This window comes from Crocuta crocuta, unplaced genomic scaffold (genome assembly GCF_008692635.1).
Source record: "Crocuta crocuta isolate KB4526 unplaced genomic scaffold, BGI_CrCroc_1.0 scaffold248, whole genome shotgun sequence".
In the NCBI taxonomy this organism is placed as follows: domain Eukaryota; kingdom Metazoa; phylum Chordata; class Mammalia; order Carnivora; family Hyaenidae; genus Crocuta; species Crocuta crocuta.
In genome coordinates, this window is record NW_027532409.1 from 1,984,172 (window position 1) to 1,996,680 (window position 12,509).

A 12,509-nucleotide genomic window follows, 5' to 3' on the forward strand; every position below is an offset into this window, starting at 1 on the left:
ACCAGCAGCTTATTATATACCCTTTTATGGTTAGTGTTGTAACATTTATTAGGTTTTGCTTAAATACAGAGATGAACAAAGGAAAAAAAAAAACCCGAAAGGAATCAAGAACTCTGGAGAACACGTAATTGACATAAAAATACATCGACACTAAACAAAAGGTAGTACATATCTAGTGTTGGACAAGTCGACAGCCCTGAAAGAGACAAATGAAAACCAAGCCCTTCTCCCTCGCTCTCCACGCTGCCCCAGGCAAGTCCTTCTCCCGGAAAGGAACCAGCCAACATTTGCCATCGGCTTCGGTTTGAAACACATTTTTTTAACATCTATTTATTTATGTTGAGAGAGAGCGCTTGCAAGAGTGGGGCAGAGAAATAGGGAGAGAGAGAATCCCAAGCAGGCTCCATGCCATCACCACAGAGCCCGACACAAGGCTGGAACCCGCAAACTGTGAGATCACGACCTGAGCAAAAACCAAGAGAAGGCTGCTTAACCGACGGAGCCACGCAGGTGCCCCTGAAATGCACTCTCTTTCTCACATCCCACATTCTCATCTGCGGATGGGTCTGTTTCCTGACTTCCAGTTCTCTGTGCCATTTCTCTCTCTGCTATGCTGGTTGCTGGCACCGCAGATCCTGGGGCTCAAACTGCGTGAAGTACTGGAGTTTGGCCATGTGTTTGAACAGCTAGCAGGGTCAGTGCCCCCCTCACTGGCCTTCATTGGCAGAGATACCATGGCGTTTTGGCTGGGCCTGCTGTAACCAAGTACCACAGACTGGGTGATGTATAAACACCAGCCCTGTGCTTCTCATGCTCTGAGATCAGGACGCCAGCACCATCGGGTTCTGGGCAAGGTCCTCTTCCAGGTGGCGGACTGCTGGCTTCCTGCTGCGTCCTCCCACGGCAGAGGAGGGGCGAGCGAGCTCTCGGGTCCTTCCACGAGGGCTCTGATTCCGTGCGAGCGGGCTCTGCCCCCCGATCCAATCACCTCCTGAAGGCCTCCCCTCCTGACACCATCACTGGGGGTTAGGATTCTGACATAGGAATTTGGGGGACACAGACATTCAGTCCACAGCAATTATTATTCTATATTCATTTTCCGTTTCAACTCTATNCATTGTGTGCATGGATTCATCATGGCGGTGAGGTTTTCTGTTGTGGATAAAGGCGTGTGCATCTCCTGTGAGTAAAGGTCCTGTGATCTTTCTTGTCAGGGATCTGGGGCACCCCTTCTCAGGGCACCCAAACCTGACTCCCTCTCATGTCAGAGCTGCAGCCACCCAGGAGCAGAAGGTTTGGGAGAAGGGGTCGCCGTCTTCTGGCACTCGGGGCCATCCTGCTCAGGAGGGAGTGATGTGCTCAGCAAGGCTCCAGAGAGCCAAGCTCACACCTCTGGGCGTCACCCCTTGGCAAACAGAAGGATAATTGTGAGGCCATGAAACAAGCCCCAGGGGAGGTGGCGAGTGCTCACCATTGGCAGTTTTCCAGCGTTCCAGGGAGAATGTCACCGGTGCCTGCCGTCTAGGGGCGTCCCAGCTTGGTGAGAAAGCCAGTGGCGGGGAGGGGGGAGCATGGGATGCTGGGTAACAAGGGCCTGCTCCTTCCACTCTGACCAAGGGGAAAGGCCCAAGGCTTCCCAGCGTCTCCTCTGTGCCCCTCACCTCAACTGTCCTCCACCGCCACCCTGGGGGTGCAGTGGTGCTGACCCACTGTGCGTCTGAGGACCGTGAGGCTCCGCAAAGCCAGGGGACCCAACCGGGATCACCCAGCAGCTTGGGTGCACCTGGGATTCCAAGGCGCACACCCCTCAGGCTGCCTTTCTGTGATTGTCCCCTGGGGGCCCCTGTTCAGGCCTGCGCCTCCCTCCCCAGTCCCCAGTCGGGGGCAGCTGCTGGGCAGGTGAGTGGCCGGGGAGGCGGCGGGAAGGCACCCCCAGCTCTTCTCCCGTGCCTGGTTCTGCACGTACGTCTGCCGCTCCCCTTCCCCGGGCAGCTCTGGGCCTGGCCCGCGGTGTCCTCAGGGGGCCAATGGGCTTCTTGATTCCAGGCTGCACATCTGGAAGTTGACGCTATTAAAACAAACCCCATTATATAACAAATGGACATCTGGATCCCGTTAGCACTGAGTTTTTAGAAAAAGAAATTGTTTTGGATGTGCTCTCTCCTAAGAATGTGGCAAAGCGCCCTCACCCAGGCTGTCCAGGAACCCAGAGACCAGGCCGCCTCTCCTGGGCTCATTTCTCGAGGTAACTCAGGCCAGACCAGAGGTGGGCTGGGGCAGAGGCAAAGACAGACTCCCTTCCACCAGACAGGCGACTTCACTGTCTCCTGAAGGCCACGTGCTTAGTGGGCCCCTTTCCAGTTTCATTCAAATATTTATTCAGCACTGGTGAGCCTACTGTGTGCTGCCAACTCCTTATCATTCATATGCCCTCCCCGAACATCCACCGTGGCTCAATGATTCCATCATGGCTTAAGAAAGCAGATCATGGTCTGCCTTGGACTCTAAATAGCAAAGCTTAAGCAACTGTGCGCCTCAGTTTCCTCTGACACCTTAGCCAGTCCCTGGAACTCTCTAGCATCCTCAAGCCTCTCTCTGAATTGTCTTCCTCCCCTTCCCTCCAGACACAGGCATATAGGAGCTTAAAACACTGGGGGTCCCTGAACCCACCAATGACTCAGCATGGGGTCCTGGTGGTCTATGGGTGGACTTGATCTAGCACTGAAGAGGCTTTATGAGAAAGTTCTGAATAACATTTTGCAATGGAAATGTTATTTTTAAAAATATTTCCACCCAGCCTCCTATGATGAAAAATTTCAAGCATATGGAAAAGCTGAAAGAATTGTACAACGAATATCCATATAAACCTGCCACCTAGATACTACAGTTGTTAACATGCCGCTCTGTGTATCCATCTATTCACCCATCAATCAGTTCAAAAGCAATTTGCAGACATCACTATATTTCACCCCTGAACACTGTGCATGCAAATCATTCACTAGAGCCCAGTACTTACTTGTTCTTGACTTTCTTTCAAGTGGAGTTGACATACAATGAAATGTAGAAGTCTTAAGTAAGACCCCAGGACCACAGAATGTGACTATATTTGGAGACAGATCTTCTAAAAAGGTAATTAAGTTAAAATGAGGTCACATGGGTGGGCCTTAATCCAGTATCACTAGTGTCCTTATAAGAAGAGATTGGTTGGGGGGGTGAGGGGGGGAACACCTGGGTGGCTCAGTCGGTTGGGCAGCTGACTTCGGCTCGGGTCATGATTTCACGGTTTGTGGGTTCGAGCCCCACATCAGGCTCTGCACTGACAGCTAGCTCAGAGCCTGGAGCCTGTTTCAGATTCTGTGTCTCCCTCTCTCTCTGACCCTCCCCTGCTCATGCTGTCTCTCCTCTCAGAAATAAAAAATTTTTTTTTAAAAAAGAAGAGATTAGGGTGGCTCAGCCGGTTAAGCGTCCGACTCTTGATTTCAGCTCAGGTCATGATTGCATGGTTCATGAGTTCAAGCCCCGAGTCTGGCTCTGCACTGACAGCATGAAGCCTGCTTGGAATTTTCTCTCTCTCCCTCTCTCTCTCTCTTCCTACCCTGCTTGTGCTCTCTCTCATTCTCTCTCAATAAGTAAATAAACATTTTAAAATTTTTTTTAAAAAGAAGAGATTAGGACACAGATATACACATGCACGAGGAAAGACCATGTGAAGACACAGGGAGAAGGCCATCTCCAAGGAAAGGAGAGAGACCTCAGGAGAAACCAGCCTTCCTCAAAACTTGATCTCGGACATCTGGCCTCCAGGACTGGAAGAAAGTTTCTTCCAAATGGCTGTTGCTTCAGCCATTTCATCTGTGGCAGCTGTAGCAGAAGAATATACCAGGTTTACCTTTTCTAGAATTGCATACAAAAAAAAGTCATACGCTATGTCCTCTTGTGTGTCTGGCTTACTTTGCCCAGCGTAAGGCCTTTGGGATTCATCTATGCTGCTACACGAGTCCATACTTTTCACTGTGGAATAGTAAGTATTCCATTATATAAATAGCTCACAGTTTGGTTAGGAAGGGAAATGTATTTATTTTTGTCTACTTATTTATTTATATGTATATATAGAGAGAGAGAGCAGGGGACAGGCAGAGAGAGAGAGGAGAGAGAGAATCTCAAGCAGGTTCTGCACTGTCAGGACAGAGCCCGACTTGGGGTTCTATCCCATGAACCATGAGATCATGACCTGAGCAGAAATCAGAGTCCGACACTTTAACCAGCTGAGCCACCCAGGCATCCAGGGAAATTTACTTTTTAATGAGGAATTATTTCCTAATATTTCCCTCTCATTTTTGTCTTTTGTGTCATCCCAGCAACAGAGAAGACAGTCAGCCCTACTCAGCAGGGAGCTTCAGAACTGTACTGGAATGTGTAATCATCCTAAAATGTATATAAAACACATCATCCTTCCTGAAATGAGAAGTTCCTAAATGTGAGATTAAAGTAGGAACGCATCGTTTTTATCCCAGTGGATTCAAATCCATGATGTCACAGGAATGTCATCCTTTGGTTACAAATAACATAATGATTATACTGGCTTTGGTGTCAGGGGCTCTGGATTTGAGTCGTACTTGCTGTGTGACCTTGGGCAAGTCACTAAACCCCTCTGAGCCTCGTTTTCTTCACCCAGGAAGTGAGGCTAAGAATCCCTTCCCTAAGGGTTGCTTGAAGACTGAGGAGCTAATGTGTTCAGGTTGTTCCCCCGCAGCTGGAAGAAGTGAGGACTCAGGAAAACTTTGCTGCTGTGATTTGTCCCACTCAGCAGCCATCAGAGCCAGAGACTCTCTCCTGATAGGGCAGAAAGCGTGGATTTCTATCCACTAAGAGTAGATCAGCTTTCTGCACTGCCCTACATGGTAGCTGGGACCAAGGAGCAGGGCGGTCAAGACCATGTCAAATCAACAAGCCGCCAAGATCAATTAGCCTGATGCAATCCCAACAGAAGGAGTGTTTCTGGAGGTTCATAAAACACGCTCCGAAACGAGGGCTGCAAAGTGCTCCCAGTCTGCACAAGCCTTGCACGTGTTTGACCTTTTCTACTTGTTATTTTGTTCCATCTGAACAGGGCAGTTCAGAAATGTGTTTCCCTTTGTCATGATTGCTTCTAGGAAAGTGTAAATTTAAATCAGATAATCTAGGAACCTATCCCTTAAAACAGACACTAATTTAATACTTCTCCTCTAACAAAGCCGAAGAAATGCCTAATCTGAATCACTACCATTTACTTTATTTCAGAGTTTCCTTTCTTTTGAAAGGAACACTTTTCAACTTTGAAGTCCTTAGGAATTGGTTTTTGGCATAATTTATCCACTGTGTCCCAGGCGGCTTTGAAATGTTCCTAATTTCTCTCAGATGATGATCTTTTTTTGGATTTTCAAGACAAAGAAAGAAAGCATCTATAGCTTCACTTTGAAGCTCTTCAGAAAAATATTCCTATGACACTTACCCTGTGGTAAAGAAACTTAAAATGGCAAGGTAAGTTCAAATTTGGAAACAGGGCCATCCATTGCACCCACTGAATGCCGCCTTCGCTACAGCGGGCTGTGGCCCAGCGGCATCTGAACACGGCTCCTCACAGCTACGGGTGTTTTGGGGAAATCACCTTGCCTCCCGCACGCTTCATCTGCACCCCACTTTCAAAGCTTTGGGAAATTCTTGCAGGGGGTACACTGGGTAATGCCAAGAACATCACTGAGGGCTTTGGAGGTCTTTCCTTTCCTTTCAGAACTTCATTATTACCAGAACCAAACGATGTGCAGAACTCTTCAAACCACCTCCAGTGCCACTCAGTATTCTATACCTTCCAGATGCTCTGTCATAGACCTGGTTGCACATTCCAGTCAATTTCACTTTGCTGCCATTTTTCTTTGTGGGTGTATTTTTATAGCCCTGCATGAGATGGTCGCTCTCAGTAACCCCATCAACATCCATGAGACCCAAGAAGCTCTCTTTCATTAAACGTCCTGGAGGAAGGCTGCCCTGTGTCCCAACCCCAAAAGTGCTGTTAGAGCAAGGCGCCCAGGTAGCCCGCAGCCAGGCGTGGCCGATGGGCAGGGCCCCCGCCTGAAGGGCGCTGGCTCCCTCTGGCCACACAGCAGGGGCTGACAGCAGACGGGGGAGAATCAGGGCTGCCCCATTCCAGGAGAGAGCTTGGTGCAGGGAGCTGCCAGAGTGCTGGGGCCAGCAGACTTGGGTGGTCTGGAAGGATCTGCAGAATCCTTCCCTGTCCCTGGGAGATGGGGACACAGGGCACACCCTTCTGGGGCACCTCCAGGCACAGCCAGCCTGTGAGCTGGACGCGATGCTTGGGCCAGTTAGAGGTGCAAGAATGGACGGGGACCAGTTTCCCTCAGCACAGCTTTTGCTGCATCCCGTAAGCTTTGGGTATGTTGTGTTTTTGATTTGTCTCGGGATGTTCTTAAATTTTCCTTCTGATTTCCTATTTGACCCAATGATTGTTCAAGAGTGTACTGTTTAGTCCCCATGTTTTTGTGAATTTTTCTCATTTTCTTTTAAATTTCAGTTCAAGTTAGTTAACAGACAGGGTAGTCTGGGCTTCAGGAGCAGAACCCAGTGATTTATCTCTTACATATGGCACCCAGGGCTCAACCCAGAAAGTGCCCTCCTTAATGCCTGTCATCTATTTAGCCCATCCCCCCACCTCCCCTCCAGCAACTCTGTTCTCTTTATTGAAGAGTCTCTTGCGGTTTTGCCTCCCTCTCTGTTTTTATCTTATTTTCCCTTCCCTTCCCCTGTGTTCATCTGTTGAGTTTCTCAAATTCCACACAGGAGTGCAATCATATCTGTCTTTCTCTAACTGACATATTTCGCTTAGCATAATACACTCTAGCTCCATCCATATTGTTGCCAATGTGAATTTTCTCGTTTTCTCCCTGATTTCTGGTTCCATTCCATTGCGGTTAGAAAAGCTACTTGGAATGCTTTCAGATGAATGAGTAAAGAAAACATGATATACATATATACAATGGAATATTATTCAGCCACGAGAAAGAAGGAAATGCTGCCATTTGCAACAACATGGATGAGCCCAGAAAGCAATATGCTAAGTGGAATAAGCCAGACACAGAAAGACAAATACTACGTGATGTCACTTCTACCCGAAATCAAAAAACGTCGAACTCATCAAGGCCGGGAGTAGAGCGGTGGGGTGCACGCAGTGGGGGAGGTTGGCCAAAGGGCACAAAGTTTTGGTTACATGGGAAGAGTCAGCTCCACAGACCTAGCGTGTGGCGTGGTGGCCGTCATTAATGATACTGTGCTGGGTACCCTGAGTGTTCCCACATCCGCAAAAACAAAAATAAAAACAACTGAAGAGATAGGTGTGTTAATCAGCTTTCACTGATTGTGGCTCTCACTCCACAATGCATACTTCTACCAGATCACCTCCTTGTGCACCTTAAATCTATACGATTTTTATCTGTCAATTATTCCTCTGTAAAGCTGGAAAAAAAAGTGAACTTAATACGATTTACGCTGACATTGTGGGGAGGAAAAAAGGCAAAGAGAAGACAGTGAACACCCGAGGGAGCCGACAGTCGGGAGAAAGCCCGTGATTCGCCCAGGAGGAGACAGACCACAGCCTATCCAACAATGGCACAAAGAAAACCAAACGATAAGAACATTTTTTAAAAAACCAAATGCGAAAGAAAATATTTTGTTTTGAACTAGGAAGCACGATTTTAAATTTAACACGAACCAGAGGAGAGGATGGGAAACAGAGCCAAGTGGAAGAGATAATGCAAAGGTGGAGGAAGACAGAACTTGTGCAGAAGAAACCAAGAGCCTAGGAGAGACAGACCCAGAGGACGTAATATGTGAATAATTAAAAAGCCCAGAAAGGGAGAGAAATCCAGGAAATGGAGGAGAAGCAATAACTTTAAAACAAGAAAGAAAATTTTCCATGGTTCAAAGAAAGACTCTGGTTCGAAAGGGCTCGTTGAGTTCCAGGCAGGAGCGATGGAAAAAAGCAGACATCTAGGCATGGCCTGGGAAGATTCCTGAATTCCATGATTAAAGGGAAAACTCTTACAAGCTTCCCGAATGAGGGAACAAGTTACATGGGAGGAAAAGAGCATCCGACTGAAAACGCACATCTCATTTGCAAAGCGAGAAGAGACAAAAACATCCTATGCGCGCCAAGGTGCCATTTGCCTACCCGGAAGAGATAAGATGCCAGGCTCCGGGGAGGAGGCTCCCTGGACAGTGGGGAAAACACCACAGAAAGGAGTCGAATCAGGCAAGGAACCAATCTGATTGCACACAAGGCAGATGAAGAGAAGAGGAAGCCATCCATAAGGAGCCAAGACCCTACCAATTCATGTGTAGTTAATTCCAAATGGGTAATGATCAGTGAGACTGAGTTTGTAATATAAGCACCCCATGAGCTTAAAAAAAGAAAAAAAAAAACAGGAGAGAGACATAGTAGTACCTATTGGTGGCCTGCAGCTAATAGTGCTGAATGATGCTGGCAAGGGTTGGGAGATGATGAGGGGGAAAGGGGGCAGATGAAAGCATTTTTTTTTTTAATGTTTTATTTATTTCTGAGAGAGAGAGCGTGAACAGGGGAGGGTCAGAGAGAGAGGGAGACACAGAATCCGAAACAAGCTCCAGGCTCTGAGCTGGCTGTCAGCACAGAGCCCGACATGGGGCTCGAACCCACAAACCGTGAGATCGTGACCTGAGCCGAAGTCGGATGCTTAACCGACTGAGCTACCCAGGCGCCCCAGATGAAAGCATTTTAATACCTCTTCTTGGCTGTGGGGGAAGGGAGATGAGCAAAGAAACCCTCAGCGGGAGGAATTGACTGGTACCTGGCTGACTTGTAATAGAACTTGTTTCAGTTCCAAAAACCAGAAAAGCGAAGGTTAGCACCAGTGAAAAGAACGTATAGTAGAGCTTCCAAACGGGAAGGGAAAAGAGGAATGACCAGCATCTACTGTCACTTGTTCCATCCTTTTTTTTTTATTAAAAAAAATCTTTTATTATGGAAACTACCCAACACACACTGCAAGAGAGGGAACACCACAAGGAATCTCTGTGGACTCCAAGCTAAGGTTCGTTACTCATTTTTTTCCCCCAAAAAAGCCAGGGAAAACTTGATGGTCTCAAAACTCTGCAACATTTTGCTTTTTATTTTTCCTAGCAGTTTATTTGGAATTTGCACACTTTTGTAGAACTCAGCACTCATCCTCACTGATGAAGAGACTTCTCCCTTAGTTCTTCTTCTGACCTCCAACAACTCCGGAAATATGCCTTCACAAAAAGACTGACAAGGCACACTCTTTTCCTGGTAAACTTTTCAGCTTTCCCCACAGCTCACTGTTTTATGATCGACAAACGCAAAAGTCACAAAATGCGAAATCTCTCTAATTACCAAGACTCTTAAAAACTCTGTAATTTGCACAAAACTTGTGTTTGTTGGTTTTTGTTTTTGTTTTTTTTTTAGTTTATTTATTTATTTTGAGAAAGAGAGACAGCAAGCAAGCAGGGAAAGGGCAGAGAAAGGGAGTGAGAGAATCCCAAGCAGGTTCCACACTGTCAGCACAGAGCCTGATGCAGGGCTCGAACTCATGAACCATGGGATGGTGAGACATCAAAGGTCAGACGCTTAACCAACTGAGCCACCCAGGCGCCCCAAACTTTATGTTTTTTGATGGGCTACCTTCGCTCAGGAAGTGACACCTGGCTCAGAGTGGTACCACTCTATTTTGGTGCCAGGTGTTAGAGTGATTCTGGAAATGTGCATACCATCACTTAATTCCCTGGGCAGCCTCTGGATTCTTAGTGGTAAATGACAACAGGCTGCATTTAAACAATCACAATTACTAAGAAAAAAGCCAAAGCCAGCTTTGGCCAAGATATTGAAAACTGCAGCATGGCCAGTTGGCCATCCCGCGATAAGCAAGCCAGCCAGGGGACAGCTGGTGACACCAGGCAGAAAGGGCACAGGGAAACGCCAGCATCGGTCGAGTTGTCCCCATTCATGTTTTCTTGTTGTTTCTTTTCTTTCTCATGAAAATGGATAGTTGGGGTTTTTTTGGTTTTGTTTTTTGTTTTTGTTTTTGTTTTTGTTTTTACATTGCCATGAGACAAATAGACCCGTGTTTTATAATCTACATAATCGGGTGTGGTAGTTTAGGAAGGTATCATCATGCTTCTACTGATCCTATATTTTTCTCCAGGAACCTGGGTCGGGGAGCATCCAATCTCTACCCCCCAAAGTCCTCCCCTCCTTCCCTAGAGGCACACCTACAGCCCTGGATATGCGCTACGAGCCATGTTTTTTCCTCCACCTTCAAATGAGGGTGCCTCTGCCACAGACAGTGTGATAGAGCCTCTACATTCTCCTTGGCCCCATCTATTTTTTTAAATATTTATTTATTTGAGAGAGAGAGAGCATGGGGGGAGGGGCAGAGAGAGAGGTGGACAGATGGATAGAGGATATGCACTGACAGCAGCAAACTCAATTCAGGTCGAACTCACAAACCACAAATCATGACCGGAGTCGAAGTCTGACACTCACCACTGAGCCATCTAGGTGCCTCTCTCCTTGGCCGCATATAAATCTCCTTCCATCCCCACCCCAGATCGCAACCCCACCTGCTATGTAGCACAAGAAGCCAGACCATCAAGTGAAGCGCTTTCTGCTCCCTCCTCCCCCACTCAACTCCCTGTCCCTCCTGCAGGTGCTCAGCTTCCCACGCCTTCCTGGCCATCTCCCTCCTCCCCTCCCTCCTCCCTTGGGCCTGAAACCCATCCCCTTAGGGGACTTGCTTCCCTCCCTCTGGCTCCTTCCCCCAGCTCTTCCCTCCCAGATCCCCAGCCCTCTTTGGAACTCATTCCTTCCTCTGCCTTTGTTTTCTGCCGGCCCCTCTCTCCCAGCTTCGCCTGGCGTACATGCAGGGCCTCCCGCCTTCTCTCTGGGTCAGGGAAGCCAAGGCCTCACCTACAGCTTCCCTGCATCTCCTAAAGACTTCCTCTCCTTGTCTGGGCTGGCATCTCTGTCTCCCTCCCCACAGCTTGCTTGCTCCTCCGACCACATCTCTCTGCCCTCCTTCACGGGCTCTTCTTCCTTGGTTTTCACCTTAAGTGTCCCCAGCTTCCCTTTTACATCCCACAAACTCTTTGCGATACTTCTTTGTTCCCACGGCCTTAGCTTTTTGCCAGTGAATTAACATCTCTCTGAATTCAGATAACTCAGATAGGGCAGGGTTTGAACCCTCCATTTGTTTTCGTTATGAAAACCTTTCTGGTCTTTCCCCCTGGATTAAGAGTCATTCAGCCCACTCTGGGGAGGGTGACCCTCCCCAGGGCAGAATGTAGGCATCTCCCACCTCTTCCTGGGAGCGCCGCGTGCCTGGCCCTGGAATGTCTGAAGTCTCAGCTCTCCAGGCGGGGAAAATGACTTTTTCTCTTGCTGCCAATTTGAGCCCCGGTTACAGTGGGGCCATCAAGGCTCATCCTAATTATGGGGAGAGGAGAAGAAGGAGGTTTGGGAGAGGAGAGAGTGAGGGCAGGTGCCCTGGACAGGAAGCCTGGAGAGTCCAGGGAGAGAGAAGGGAGGATGAGGACACACCAGGGATCCAGAGCTAAAAGTGGGGTGGGTGGTGGAGCAGCGGCCTGGGAGCTGCCAGGCCAGGGGACAAGGGGCAGCAGACGTGCTCAGGGCCTCGGCCAGCTGCCCAGACAGAACCCAGGCCTCTGGGAGGATGAGGTGACCAGGACCACTGGTCGGGCCCTTCCCTGTGGCTGAGTAGGAACCCTAGACACCAGCAGGGTGGTGTGGGGGGGGGGAGGGGGGCAGACCTCCTGACCTTGCACTTGCTCACGGAGCCCCTTCCAGCCCCCCAAACTGGGAGGGGGCAGTGGACAACTGGGACACCCCAAATGCATGCCTATCACGGAGATCCCTCTCCTCCTGGGTATCTGCGGGCACTTCCAGTTCAGCGTGGCTTCCCTCCAAACTCGTGCCACCCCTCTTGCCTTGTCTCAGCAAAAAGGACCCCCACGCTGGAAACCCGGAGGCATCCTGTAGCCCCTCGGAAATCACCAGGGCTTCCCGTTCTCCTGATGTTTCTGGACGCTTTCCACTCCCTTCCGTCCTCAACTCCAGGCAGCAGTTCTGACCCCAGGCACCAGCACAGCCTCTAAACCAGCACCAAGGCTCCTTCCCTCGCCCCACCCTCCCCACCACCGCTCTACAAGGTGGCTGAAGGGACAATGGGGCCCTTCACTAGACAGAGGGAGGAGGAGGTGTGATGGGGGAGGAGAGATGCAATCCAGTGGCCGGTGACAGGCACAGGGACGGCTGCGGGGGCAGAGGCTGCCCTCATCCCAGGGCAGCCCTGGGGCGGGGGAGAGAAAGGAGGGATAACGTCCCACCGTGGGAGCCTCCTGCCTGCCCTTTCCCAACGGAACTGAGGCCAACACCAGCATAGCCAGGA

At 49.2% G+C, this 12,509-nt stretch overlaps 1 long non-coding RNA gene across 2 annotated transcripts; it reads left to right on the plus strand.

Annotated features, from left to right (window-relative positions):
• The first annotated feature begins 1,488 nt into the window (after positions 1-1,488).
• On the plus strand, positions 1,489-4,581 carry LOC144243760 (uncharacterized). 2 transcript variants are annotated; one of them, XR_013338757.1, is made up of 4 exons: positions 1,489-1,540; positions 2,047-2,245; positions 3,039-3,129; positions 4,359-4,581. It is a non-coding gene; the product is annotated as an uncharacterized LOC144243760 (long non-coding RNA). The 2 variants fall into 2 exon arrangements; XR_013338758.1 differs by having other exon boundaries at positions 1,496-1,540; positions 2,169-2,245.
• The last annotated feature ends 7,928 nt before the right edge of the window (positions 4,582-12,509 follow it).